Raw genomic sequence first — 13,777 nt, 5'->3', positions numbered from 1 at the left:
CCCCCCCCAAACAGCTATAGTGCTATAGCGTAGCTCATCCGGCTAAAAAAACAACAACACACTTTTCCTGAATAGCTCTTGGTTCCATTTACTTCAAGCCTTGAGATTTTAAACTTCTATCCCCACGTTGGGGAGATATTATATCGATTATACCCGTCTTTCTATTGGAGTGCTATATCCTATTGAGTCAGGCCATGATATGATGGGTCAAAGCAATTATCTCTCAAGATAATATAAACTAAGTCAATAAGGGTGTAAAGCCGAAAAAAATCCCATTCTGTATGAGAACTTGAACATACCGACATAGACATTGCTGTGGACTGTTGGTTGCTAAGTCACAAGTGACCTATTTCAATCTGCAGAAGACACTTCTTCTATAGTAACTAATTGTCATTACCCATCGAAAGTGATTTTTTTTTCTTTTGCAGTGTCATCTTTGCAGACCTCAAGCTGTCCGGATTTCATCCCACTTCGAGCGAACAGAATGTGGATTGAATTGTAATTGAGAATGCATTAATTTTGTTCTTGAGAAATGTTTCTTGTTTTTGTAGGAGACTTTTCTCTAATATTGTTTTCTCATTGAGAATAAGATAATGATGAGCCCTGTAACAATGATAGAATCTTTTCAAAACAAAAATGTCAAACCCCCGTTTTGTTGAAGTTGGAGCTCGATTATTTCGTTACGTTTTATTGATGCCAAACGTCTTTCAACTGTAAGGCACGCTTATCAACCTCAGAAAAAGGGGTGAACTAGAATATTTGTTGTCACGAGTTTGAATATCGAAATTTTGGTGCTGAAAATTCCTAGAGAGCCTAAAATCGAATAGCAAGACTGGATTCTCATAACCTTTTTATTACAGTACGCCAATACTCTGGCACCATGTTTTTGTGAGAGTATTAGTTGCGTATTAGATTACTGAATTGGAACAAAGCCAAAAGCTGCATTTTTTTCATAGAGACTGCAAATAAAATAGGACATTCAAACTAAACTCAAACGTGTTTGAGTCGGATAAAATGGTATTCAAAGCTCACATATAATTCATATAAAGTCGTCATATCATTTCCTTGTAGAAATACCACTGATCCTCAACGAGATAGTATTCTTCAGGTACTTATAGCAGTTCAAGTTTTGAGAAAACTATTGTTTCGATGAAAAGCATCATAGTCATAATGGTGTATTCACAGGGTATTAAGATACATTTTGTTGTTTTCTGGGTGACTGCATTTGTTATCAGTTTGTGTAAAAAACGCGTGTAGCCGCGGTCAAGTCCCTTTATGAGATATTTCTATATTTTGTAGAATCTATATGGCTGTGTGAACCACGGGGAACTTGCATCCCTTTGCCCCAACCACTTTTCTCTCGAAATTTTAAGATCGTGCTATTCTGCCATAAATGTTTCAACCATTCATAGGTGGGATGATGTTGAACTGCATTCGGTCTGATTATTATCAACGACGGTGACTTATGTATGAAATAGTCGATTTCGTATAATTAAAATGAAGCTATAGATAAAAATTGGAGGGAACGTGTCTCTGAATATTCGGTTTTCAATGCTTTTTTATCGCTTAGCATAGTAGTAGTACAATTTAGACCATTTTGAAGGCGGGCTTCCAAACTTAACTGGCTTGTCAGGACCAATCCACGCTGAGAGGGATACAGCATCCTAGCAGCAAGACCGAGGAACACGATAAGAATTCGCCCCCCCTCGGATATCGAACTCGAGTCCAGTGTGTGCAACTGCAAAGCTGTTAACTTCTACACCACATATGATAGTAGTAGTAGTAGTAGTAGTAGTAGTAGTAGTAGTAGTAGTAGTAGTAGTAGTAGTAGTAGTAGTAGTAGTAGTAGTAGTAGTAGTAGTTGCAGTTGTAGTTGTAATGGTAACAATTAATTGAAATATTTCAAGTGGTAAGAATGATGGTAGTAATAATAAAGCTGACGATAGCCGTAATTTTAATGATAATAATGATAATCGTAACCACAAAACAAAAACAAAAGCAAACAAACACACTCACAAACAAAAGAAAGATATACCAAAAGGCACTACATATTCAACATCCTGTCCCAGAGCAGAATGCAAATACATTTCCATGAGGAGGCACTTGTGAAATATTGTTTTAAATTCCTTTATATTGGCATTAATTGTTGTTTATTCACTTTCTTCTTTGTTCAAACAAAGAATACGAACTAGATTCCAACGAAAATGTATTAAAACAATTGGCATACACATTTATTCGTTTGGTGTTTTTAAAAAAAAATCCTTCTCTCCCATTCTCCCCGTCCTCCTCTTCATACTCTTCTTCCTTCTCTTCTTCCTCCTCCTCCTCCTCCTCCTCCTCCTCCTCCTCCTCCTCCTCCTCCTCCTTCTCCACTACAAAATAAGTTTTCGGGACTTTGCAAGCTCATATTCACTTGACTTAACGGAAACGACGACTTTTGATCCTTTTCAAAGTTGACTAACGTGCCTAAGTAGTTACCCGTAAAATTGTCTTAATCGATTCTTAATCACAGGGCATAAGCTAATCTATCTGACACCGGGTTCCCTGAGATGCAAAGCTCATGCTTTACCACCAAGGCAAGTCTATGCATCTAGCACTCCTGTTTACAGTAAAACATTCTTGTTCGATCAAACTGCAGGAAAGGGGGCGGGGGTGCGTCTGTTACTAAATAATGAATGATCAATTTCCATTACTTCAGCCTTGTAGTTGTAGTCATAAGAGAAAAGTCTACGTAGAATCTATGAATGATGTAGTCTCAGTTGTTTTTTTTTTTTCGAACACCTCCGTCTTTTTCTGCAGGTGTTCTGTAATCTTATTCAGTTAGGGTTGGCGCTAACAGGCAGTGTCGAAGCCGTCCTCGTACTTTTAGGACGTTTGGGTAGATACAACAAGTATTTGATTGTGTTGTTCTCTTCGCTCCATCTGCCGTCCATCCTCTGGTTTTAATCATGACCACACCCTTCTAGTGCCTTGCTTTAGGACACGCCCTAGTGAACACTTGTAAGAGTTATTGAACCAATATTAATGACAATGACAATGACAATGACAATCTTTATTCATCTCGCAGGGAGAAATTTGTCTTGGCCTTTAACAATGGCAGTAGACGTTACAAAAGGTAGACTTAAAAGTGCACTCACGCAAACGCACAACAAGACAGGACATTAGGCCAAGTAAATACATGTCTCACGGGCTGGGACAACCCGCTCCGTAAAATATTCATTCTCTCTCTCTCTCTCTCTCTCTCTCTCTCTCTCTCTCTCTCTCTCTCTCTTGTGGCGTCGGTGGCCTAGTGGTTAGGCTCTCGGACTCGCAACCGTAAGGTCGTGGGTTCGAATCCCGTCAGGGGCCCGACGTTGTGTCCGTGGGAAAGGCACTTTACACGAATTTTCCTCACTTCATCCAGGTGGGACTGGGTACCCGGCTATAGACAGCGAAAGATCTTGTCAGTTTGTTAGTGTTTGAGCGCTTAATCGGCTGCTTGCACTGTATGCTTCTCGGGAAGCTGAGAATGTTTCGGAGTGTTCTATGGTCTGCTGGGGTAATAATATAGTGTAAAGCGCATAGAGCCTGCTGTTGAGCGGGGATATGCGCTATACAAATGCTATCTATTATTATTATTATTCTCTCTCTCTCTCTCTCTCTCTCTCTCTCTCTCTCTCTCTCTCTCTCTCTCTCTCTCTCTCTCTGTTTCATTTGTAGCACTGTGTGTTCAGTAACCTCACTGCAGTTGGTACGAATGAATTTCTATATCTGTCTGTTCTTGCTTTTTTGGAAATGTATCGTTTACTGTTTAATCTATATTTTCAAATCTATAATATATAAAAATATATAAATAAATTAATGATATTAATATATAATATAGATGAATAAATAAATCAATAAATAGATCAATTTAAAAAAATACTATATTAAATAAAGTATGTAATACATGTAAATATGTATGTACGCACATACACAATAAGTACAATTACATGTAACTGTGGATTCAGCCTAAACACCCTCTGAGGTAGGCGACTCGACCGCATCATTAGGCAAATGGACCAAAGCACACAGACACAGATGTGAATTACACAAATGTGAACCATCATTAGGGCATTTGCCCTGCGTGCATGTCATTAGGTAGGGTGATCTGTACTTGATCCACCGACACTGTAACTAAATCAAGCTTTGCCTTACCCGGTTCTTCCATAGTCGGCTGAACAGCCTGTGAGACTACACCAATCGCATACGGTAGGAGATAATATTGTACACAATTTTTAGTAGCTCCAACTTAGACCACCACAACTGTCGCCACGATTTCCTTCTTTTCCTGATTCTCGTCTTCCTTCTACTCCCTCTTCTCCTCCTTTTCCTCATTCTCCTCCTCCACCTCGTCCTCCTCCTGTTCCTCTCTCCTCCTCCTCTTAGTTCTCCTCACACCTCCACCTACTACTACTACTACTACTACTACTACTACTACTACTACTACTACTACTACTGTTTGTTTAAAGCGAGGCGTGGTTCAAGGGCAACGTTTCAAACTGTGTTGTCATTGGTGGATTCCATCTAGTAGGTTGTGACAGCACATTAGACTCAAACAAACTCCATATGGAGTGAAGAAAATAGAGAAAGCCTCAGAGGATGCTCTGAATGTCCTCACTGAAGTGTTTTTTAAGATACACGTAACAGTATAGATGAATTATGTGAGACGAGCGCTAGTTGCATCAGGTTTAGTGAAGATCAGCATTCATCTAAAAAAAGAAGTTATCAACAACTACCCAAACAATAAGCCATGGGTAAGCAAAGGATTAAAATAAATACTAATTGAGAAGAAGAAGGCATTCAGACTGAAAGACTGAGATAAAAATACACACAACGAATAATAATATGCATACGAAGAAAGGCTAGAACAGCTGTTCACCTCTAACAACACAATAATGACTTGGCAATGTTTGTTTTTTTTAATTATAGAAAAAGCAATAATTGGAGACGCACAAAGACGGACAAACATTTCCACGCCCAGCAGCAACCTTAGTCAGAATATTAATAAACTGAATTCGTTTAACGTTCGTTTTGACAACCATGACTTCTCCGACCTGCTGACAGCCGTGAAAGAGACGATTCAGAGTTACCACAGAGACAACAGGAATAACACAGACGAGAGCAAGCACATTTTTGTGGTTAATGTTCATGAGATCAAGACCATGTTTAATCATCTGAAAATCACAAAGCGAGTGGAGTTAAAAGTAAAATTATGAAAATGTGTTCTATCTAGTTTTCTCCCATTTACGCTGATATTTTCAATATGCCCTTGAAAGAATGCGTAATACTACTCTCGTGGAAATGATTCGAAATAATTCCTGTCCCAAAGAAACAATCAGTACAAAATTTGAAAGGCCTTTGACCTGTGGCTTTAACATCGATCCTCATGAAATGTTTAGAAAAGTTACTCCCGAAAAAAGAATTGAGGAAGTCAACAGAAAAATAGGATAACATGCAATTTGCCTAAGGGGCGTAAAGGATGCCAATCTCATCATCTTAAATAACAAATATATACAGATAGACACACGACGAAATTACTGCAGGATCACCATCAATATGTAAAACTAAATAGTGTAAAATCAGCCCTAATATTCACGAACATAGTGCACAATGTTTTGTAAAATCCCCTGTTTTATTACGCTCAAGACCAACGACTGTATTTTTAATAACAAAACCCCCCCGTCAAACCAATAAAATTTGCAGATGATTCCACTCTCTAAGGCCTTATAACAACGAATGAGAATGAATACAAGGATGCATTACGTGCATTTACAAATTATGGTGTGATAATCAATTCCTTTTACTAAAATTAAATGGAAAAAGTCAAATGAATGAAGTATAGACTTAAGAATTTAAAAAGACCAATTGTAACCACTATTCACTAAAGATGAGGAAGTGGAGCTTGTATACTCCAACAAATATCTTGGAGTAACCATCGAACAACAAGCTAGACTGGCTTCCCCACGCTGCTCTTGTGCATAAAAATCGAATCAAAGAAAGTTCTTCATAAGGAAATTAAGACGTTTGCTTGTTGATAACAGTATTATGTTCCTTTTTTTTTTTTACAATTCTATGATCGAAAGAGTGCTGCTGATTTGTATTTTCTCCTGGGCTGAAAATTAAGGAGCAAGGCAAAGGAAAATTGACCGAATCTTAATGAAAGCCAGCAAGATCACTGAATATGATTTTAGTAGAGTAAATGATATGTATAATATCACAAGTATACAAAAAATAAACACCATTATATATGACCCATCAAATATTCCCATAAAGGAACAAATGATCTAAATCCTTCCTGGATTCGAACCTAGAATTAGTTGGCTATGTTGTACAGATAACGGGCCCTCAGCGGCTTCTGGTAGTCAGGAACAGGCAGTACTAATCGGAAGAAAGGTTGTTTTTTTCAAACGCAAAGACGCAAAACGCTACACATCTGCTTTGGTTATTGTATTCTTCTTGTATTGAACAGGAACTGAACAAAGATGGATGCTCTGCCTTTCCTGTTGGCTTTGGTCTTTTTAGCTGCCCTAGTTCCTTCAGTGGAAGCTCAGGCACTGGATGTCCTCTGTATTATTCTGGAAATAATGCAAAACTATTCCCGTAAGAAAAAAAGTTTTGTATTTTATGTCGTTTTGTTGCTCAGCAGTTTTGGCAAGAATTAAGGGGTCCGGCGTTGGTTCAAGGTTAGTATCATGTCAGGCTGTGGTGCGGAGCATGCAGCTTCGAATCCCCGATCAGTAGTTTTTAAACATGGCTGTAAGCTGGAGTTTTTGAGGTTCTCTACTTACTTGGCTCAATCTTATTTGAAGTGGACGTTAATGTTTCATATTCTGCCACTTAACAACTCTACAGCGCTGAAAGGGGCGTTAATCCCATGCAATTACCGAAGATAACCAGCAGATGCTCTTGTGTTAGCCAAAGGAGACTGGGTCTTGGTGCTGCTGCTGCTGATGTTGTTGTTGTTGTTGTTGTTTGTGTTGTTTTTACTGCTGAAGTTAAACACCGTGCCAGAAACAATGTAGGTCTTTTCAAATTAGGGCAACTTGGTTTCCAACTTCAGCACATCTGGGTTGGATGGAATATTGGAGGTAGAAAAAAAACGTTTCTGACACCGCCCGGAAACGAACCCACTAAACCACATCGGGTTCTGGTAGAGTCTAAATCTTTAGGCTATCTAAAAACAACAATAACCAAAAAACTATTTATTTATTGTTACAAGTCCTTTGGCGTAACCTGTACAGATAATCTCACAAATTCTATTAGTGTGGTTACATTCTGCTGGTGCCATTCTGAATGCAGAGAGCGAAGACAGGTGTTCTGCAGTTCTATGACATTCAGCAGGAGTCTTAATGATTCACTCGTTGTATAATTTGCTGGATTCCATATTTTCAGTTACCCACGGAGCAAAGGTCTTATGGATTCTTAGTTATTTATTTCGCCACAACAGACCAATGCTGTGTCCTTGTTGGAAAAAGGCACTTTTCACGAATTCTCCTCACTTTACCCGGGTGTGAATGGATACTCGATTATAGACAGCGAAAGACCGTATCAGTATGCTGTTGTTTTAGCTTCCGTATTGCATTATATGCTTCCTAAGAGGTCGCTATTTTTTCAGAATGCTACCAAGGGTTACGGGGCAGGAAAACAGATGGAAAATGACACAAAGCCTGCTGTTGACCGGAAATTCGGGCTATACAAATCCTATTTATTATTCATTATTACATAGACAGCAATTCTGGCCCTGACTCCACAGAATCAATCAATAACAATTTGACTAAACAGGATTCGACATGAACTGAACAAATTAGTTGATTTGAGGGTGAAACAACGTTGTATTTTTATCATCCGCTTGGAGGATGTTCACAGGAATTATTTCAAACATGCTGAATTTCGTAAACAGAAATGTTCGATAAAATAAAAGGTCCTGTTGGGTTCCCTAGCACTCGAACCAATAGATCTACTCCTTCCTCTTAACTCTTAATTAAGAGAGCGTCAAGAGAGCAGTATATATATATATATATATATATATATATATATATATATATCTTTTGTATTTTTGTGATGATAAAACTTGACATGCGGTAATAGTATCATTAAGCCCACTCATCAATATTCATTCTCGTGGAGATTCAGATAGCGAAGGCGTTTGTCATAACGTTTACAGAGTAACATGCGGTACAATGCTCAAGTATACTACATGCCGCACAAACTGGTCATCGGTGAGCTGCTCCCTCTTTTTGAACTTGATTTAACCTGTTATATCAAAGAAATAACTCACTATACGTCCATTTAAATACCTCCTGACTTTTAACCTGTAATCGTTAATTACTTAGTAAATGGTGTCCCCAAAAAGGATGACGGGTCAACAGACTCTAATTATTGAACTCAGTGTTTGTTTTTTCTATGCTGATCTCTTCCGGATACAAGTGAATAGGTCAGTTTGCTTTTCTATCGTGATTTATTGATGTAAATGAGACAATGGGACAAGAGTTTACCGCACCTTTTTTCTCCGAAAAGTGGAAATCTGAACATGGCTGGTAGCACACTCTCCTTTAATAATGATATTAGTCTTATCGCTCTCCTGATTTTTTTTTTGGGGGGGGGGGCTCCATCGTGTTGTTGCTGCTGCTGCTGCTGTTGTTGTTGTTGTTGTTGTTGTTGTTGTTGTTGTTGTTGTTGTTGTTGTTGTTTTTGTTAGTGTTGTTGTTTGTGTTGCTGCTGTTGCCGCTGTAAACTTTAATCTAGGTAAAAAGAGAGGCACCAGAGGATAAATTATGTGAGACAACGTGGGGACACCATTGACTATGTAATGTTACTAAACAGATTAGGAAAAAAATGACTTTTAAGTTTCTGCTCCCGAATGCTTCAACAACTTTTTTTCAAATCGCTGCCAATTTGTTATGATAAAAGACATCAAGTCATAAATGGGCATTCTTAAGTTCGGTGTTCCCCAAGATTCAGTTTTAGGCTTTGTACTATGCATAAAGTATACACATCCACTTGCTGTAGAAATGCAAAAGCATCGCCTCAGCTACCACTTCTACACTGATGACATACAGATATAATAAGGCCCTTTTATCCATGTGACACTAATGAATTTAAAGAAAAAGTAGAGGAATGCATTGAAAAAAGTGAAAAAAATGAATGCTAAACGATGAAATAAACCCCAACAACCCCATAAAGGAAACCATCCTATTCAGAACTTCAGAAAATCTAAATAATGTAAAGAAATTGGAGATACCAGTATGTCCTTTACTAGCAAGGCCAAGAGCCTTGGTATCTATTTACATTCAGATATGCCCACGAACAACGTAGTAAATAATGTCACTTGATGTGTGTACCTTGATCTTAGAAGAATATCATAAGATGAGGCACCCTATTTACACTGATATTGCATGCATACCAGCCGCGGTTCGTCCATAGAGCACGGTCGTGCAGTGCGCCCCAAATTTTTAAATGTTCTATTACGTAAAACACTCACAATAATGAAATAAAAGAAGCCAGAAATCAACACTAGCCAAATATTATATCAAAACAAGGTCCTCTCTGGCGCCATAACTGTCATTTTTGTGTCTATAGCGCCGTAAAACATATACTATGCCAAACCAAAGTCCACGCGCTTTCGCTAAACATAATAGGATATTCAACAGAGTAACTTGGCCTATAAATAGCTCCAGGGGATAACCCAAGCGATGACGACACTAGTAGCGAGTTTGGCGGTACATTAATATTAATAAGACGGCACATCTCAAATGCGCTCCAGCCGAATAGTGCCAAAACATAGCCCATTGTAGGCAGTCTAAAAATAAACGCGATAGACCATACGCTTTTCTTTACCAATATTATGTGAGCCCCGGAGCAATCCAGCGGAGTGCTGAAGTGAATTATGATTGGTTTATTGTCTGTCTTGCTACTATTTTAAGTGACTCTGTGACCGTTAACCCGAGGGAGGTTAATGTGACCGTTCTACGAGTTGTGCCTTTGAATTGTTTTGTAGTGGAGTGGTGAATGGTATTACTCGAGTGTTCAGTTCCAGTACAGGATGAACGAAATTGATGTTTAGCTAACAAACAAATTTAGTACTGGAAATCAAAGCGACAAAAAAAAAAAGAAGAATGAAAATAAAAGCACGAAGTCCTCTCTCAACAACCCAAAGATTCTAAAATTATACGCCGTCTAATTTACTATGCCCTTGCTTGTCTTCAGCATGCGGTAGCTTAATTGCGCACGTCCACTTTTTAGCCCTACAAGCCGCCCCTGATGCATTCTCTCTGCCTCTTTTGTTTTGTCAAAACGTGACTATAGCAATTCTATTTGTCTGGCATCTCATGTAAGAGAATAGGAACATTGGAAGTGGCCCAAAATAACACCCCAAGACTAGTATTGAAGAAAAAGAAGAAAAGCCATACATAAAAAAGTTAAAAGCTCTGCACTGGCATCTGGTTGAAAAAAGAGTACAATATGAAGTTCCTACCAGTTGTTATAAATGCTTTAACAATCACATTCCATCATATGTGTCTGAGCATTTAACACCGTATGTTCCATCCCGCCAGTTACGGTCATCCACAGACGCAACAAAATTCAGAGGCCCTGGAATAAAAGTAAGATCTTTTGGAGCGAGAAGTTTCTCATTTTTTGGCCCTAAAATTTGGAATTCCTTGCTCCAAGCCCTCAGAGAAACAACCCATCCTTATATGTTTAAGCGATTGCTCAAGGCTCATTTGTCAAGAGAAACTACACCCAGACATACGAATTAAGTCGTATGTATTTGAGTTGCATTTGAGTCAAACACCAAGGGGAGGAATACACAAAAAGGACTCCTTGACGAATTAAAAAAAATAACAGATGGAGTTGTACAACATTTCGGGGTGTAGTTTCTCTTGCAGCGTATGTCAATCTAATTACCTCTCTTTTGTTAATGGAGTGGTCACATGATAACAGATCCATTTTACCCAAAACAGTTTGGGGTTAAGGTAAGACTAACAAGGATTAAAAGAACAGACGATACATGAGCTCTTACCAGCCACCCAACGAGATAGCAAGAATCGTCTCCAGTTGATCAATTGTCAGTACTCGTATAATAAGGCTTCTCGTTCTTGTGCGGTGTTAGGGCCATCGGTATCATACTGGGATATCGTCAAATGAGGCATTCCCTGTCCTAAATGAAGATACGATGGTTATTTAAGAGGCGGGATGGTACCTCCGAGTTTAAAGTCCAGCTCCCAAAAAACTGACCCAAAAGGGAGCTTCGTGTAAAATGCCTTTCCCATGGACACAACATTGGACGGAGCTGATGCTGGAACCATCGAATCCGCAATATCACGATTACGGGTTCGGTAGCCTAATGGAAGTGGATGTTAAAATGTTGGAAGGGGCGTCAAAACCACGTCATAATCATGAGCATTCCTTTCCCAGTCTCATACGTCTTATATTTAAGTACAGGGTGTGTTTGGAGATGGGTAGCGTAAAAACCTGTAGTACATTCTCCTCAAGTTTATTATTCACTTTTTTGTGTTGAAGTGGTAATTTAGTTTCTGAAAAAAACCCAACAACAACAAGGCTTATTTATTACTATTTTGTGTATTCTTTCAGTGTGCAATATCCCGACAAACATCTTCTGCTTTGTTCCAAAGCTTCTTGAAGACATTTTGTGTCGATTTTAAGGTGAGACTAAATTTTGAAGTAGTCGTAACAGTAGAAGTTGTAGAAGTAAACGTTTTTAGTAATAGTAGTTGTATTAGCAGCAGCAGCAGCAGCAGCAGCAGCAGCAGCAGCAGCAGCAGCAGTAGTAGTAGTAGTAGTAGTAGTAACAGAAGTAGTAGTAGTAGTAATAGTAGTATTAGTATTAGTAGTAGTAGTAGTAGTAGTAGTAGTAGTAGTAGTAGTAGTAGTAGTAGTAGTAGTAGTAGTAGTAGTAGTAGTAGTAGTAGTAGTAGTAGTAGTAGTAGTAGTAGTAGCATAGTGGCGCTCACTTATAACAGTCTCGGTTATAACATGATCTCTGCTATTGCAGACTTATAATAAATCCCTGAGTCCAGTCTCTTATAATGCTTTGTAAAAAGTTCTTTTATAACATGCACTTGGACTGACATGCTCGACTATCACAGTGGTCTAAACATCGATAAAACCCTAGTTAAACGCACAAAGAAACAGAAAAAGCAACAACAAATGAAGCAAAATAACAGCCAGAATTGGTTGCCCATTGCCCCGAAGTGACTCACTGTAAGCCTAGGTTGATTGTTTACATATTACACATTTTATGTCATACCGTGTGTGCATGGGGGAGATGGCAAGGCGGTTGGAGAGGGGGGGGGGGGACATAGCTTTACGCACTTTGGGGATGATACAAATCCATTCAGTGACATAGCGTGCTCTTGGTCTGGCATATTGTTGTCACTCTGTCTCCCCGTTGGGTGGCGAGACTTGCGGGAATAACTGAACCGGTTGAATGAAAAGTGGGCAATGGGCGCTAGATCTACTGAATATCAAAAAGTGCAACTTTTCCCAAACGAGGTAACAATCAGATTACGAACAGTAACAGTTGTAAAGCGCACAGAGAATTGTGTAGACTCTGTAGAGCATTTATGCTATATAAATGCAAGTATTATCACAAGAAAAAGAATATAAAAATGAGGAGATATAAATTACTACAGGAAGAGAAAGGAGCAATCACTAATGAAATTGGCAGTGGGTTATTTATGTAATAAAATGGGTCCCTTTCTTTATCATTAGTTACAGAATATACAGTGCGTGTAAACTTGAGCCACGACTTCGCCAGGTTTCGGCTACAACAAGGACATCACGTCTCTCCCGGAGGTCCTATTATAGCCAGGAACCACAGTAGTTGTACTTGTAGTAGTAGTAAAAACAGCAGACCCTTCACGAGGAACCATACAAATAGGGAGAGCGATTGAAACAGAGCTCAAAGACGATATGATTGCTGCACAAAGAATTCAACCCAATCCCAAGAACAATCCCCCTAGAAGATGTTTGCCGCCCCCCCCATCCATATCTTTCCAACCTCCAACACACTAAATTAAGACCGAGAATGAATCACGCACTGTATTTTTCTTTCTCTTTCAGCAAGGTGACCTTTGCAAGCGTTATTCGCAGGACTTGCAGAATGGGGGCAGCCATCATCTAATATCATCACTCAAGATCTGTTAGTCAACATGTGCCTCTCTTAGTGGGAAGGTTGCACCAACATCATGACGAGAACATTGATTTTGTAATAAAGTTTTCAAACAGCTAATCGTTATTGTTTTTAATTTCTCGAAAGCTTGTGTTTGCGAAAAATCTGTGAATGGGGGGCTCTTGTGGTCTAGACGTTAATGTTTGCCTCTCATTCATTAGGTCTCGATCGGGTTCGAAACCTGACAGCGACGGAAAACCTTTTTCTGTAAATATTTTCTCATTTCACCCCCTTTCTTGCTCTCCAACATTGGTCTGTGGTCTCTTTCGTCTCTATTTTCTGCACCCCCCCCCCCCTTCCCCTTTGCCCCCCACATTTGTATATTTATTTTTTTAATTTAGTAGAAGTTTTACGGCGCTCGCAACCGTATAAGGTCATGTGAACGCCAAGGGGTGAATGTCAACAGAGAAGTCTTTACAAGGAATCGGACTTTCTCTGCTCACTTCTCTAGCTTTCAAAGCACAAAGTCTGTTTTGACTTTCAAGACACCCCGGAAATAGCGGGTTACAAGAGTGTGACAAACATACAAAAGAAGTAGAGGGAAATGACGATAGTAAGGGTTAG

The 13,777-nt window shown here is 39.1% G+C and overlaps 2 long non-coding RNA genes across 2 annotated transcripts in view; both read left to right on the top strand.

The window, feature by feature from the left end:
* LOC106012628 overlaps nucleotides 1-2,230 on the top strand; it is a 5,522-nt gene extending 3,292 nt beyond the window's left edge. The window contains exon 3 of the long non-coding RNA XR_001185101.1: nucleotides 429-2,230. This is a non-coding gene — a long non-coding RNA (uncharacterized LOC106012628). The remainder of the gene's footprint in view (nucleotides 1-428) is intronic.
* A 2,250-nt stretch (nucleotides 2,231-4,480) lies between these two features.
* Nucleotides 4,481-13,273, top strand: LOC106012629. The gene is made up of 3 exons (XR_001185102.2): nucleotides 4,481-6,621; nucleotides 11,614-11,685; nucleotides 13,105-13,273. It is a non-coding gene; the product is annotated as an uncharacterized LOC106012629 (long non-coding RNA).
* Nucleotides 13,274-13,777: the final 504 nt, after the last annotated feature.

Source organism: Aplysia californica, unplaced genomic scaffold (genome assembly GCF_000002075.1).
Source record: "Aplysia californica isolate F4 #8 unplaced genomic scaffold, AplCal3.0 scaffold00439, whole genome shotgun sequence".
NCBI classification, from domain to species: domain Eukaryota; kingdom Metazoa; phylum Mollusca; class Gastropoda; order Aplysiida; family Aplysiidae; genus Aplysia; species Aplysia californica.
Note: the sequence above shows the minus strand (reverse complement) of the source record. Positions and strands in the feature narration are given on the sequence as shown.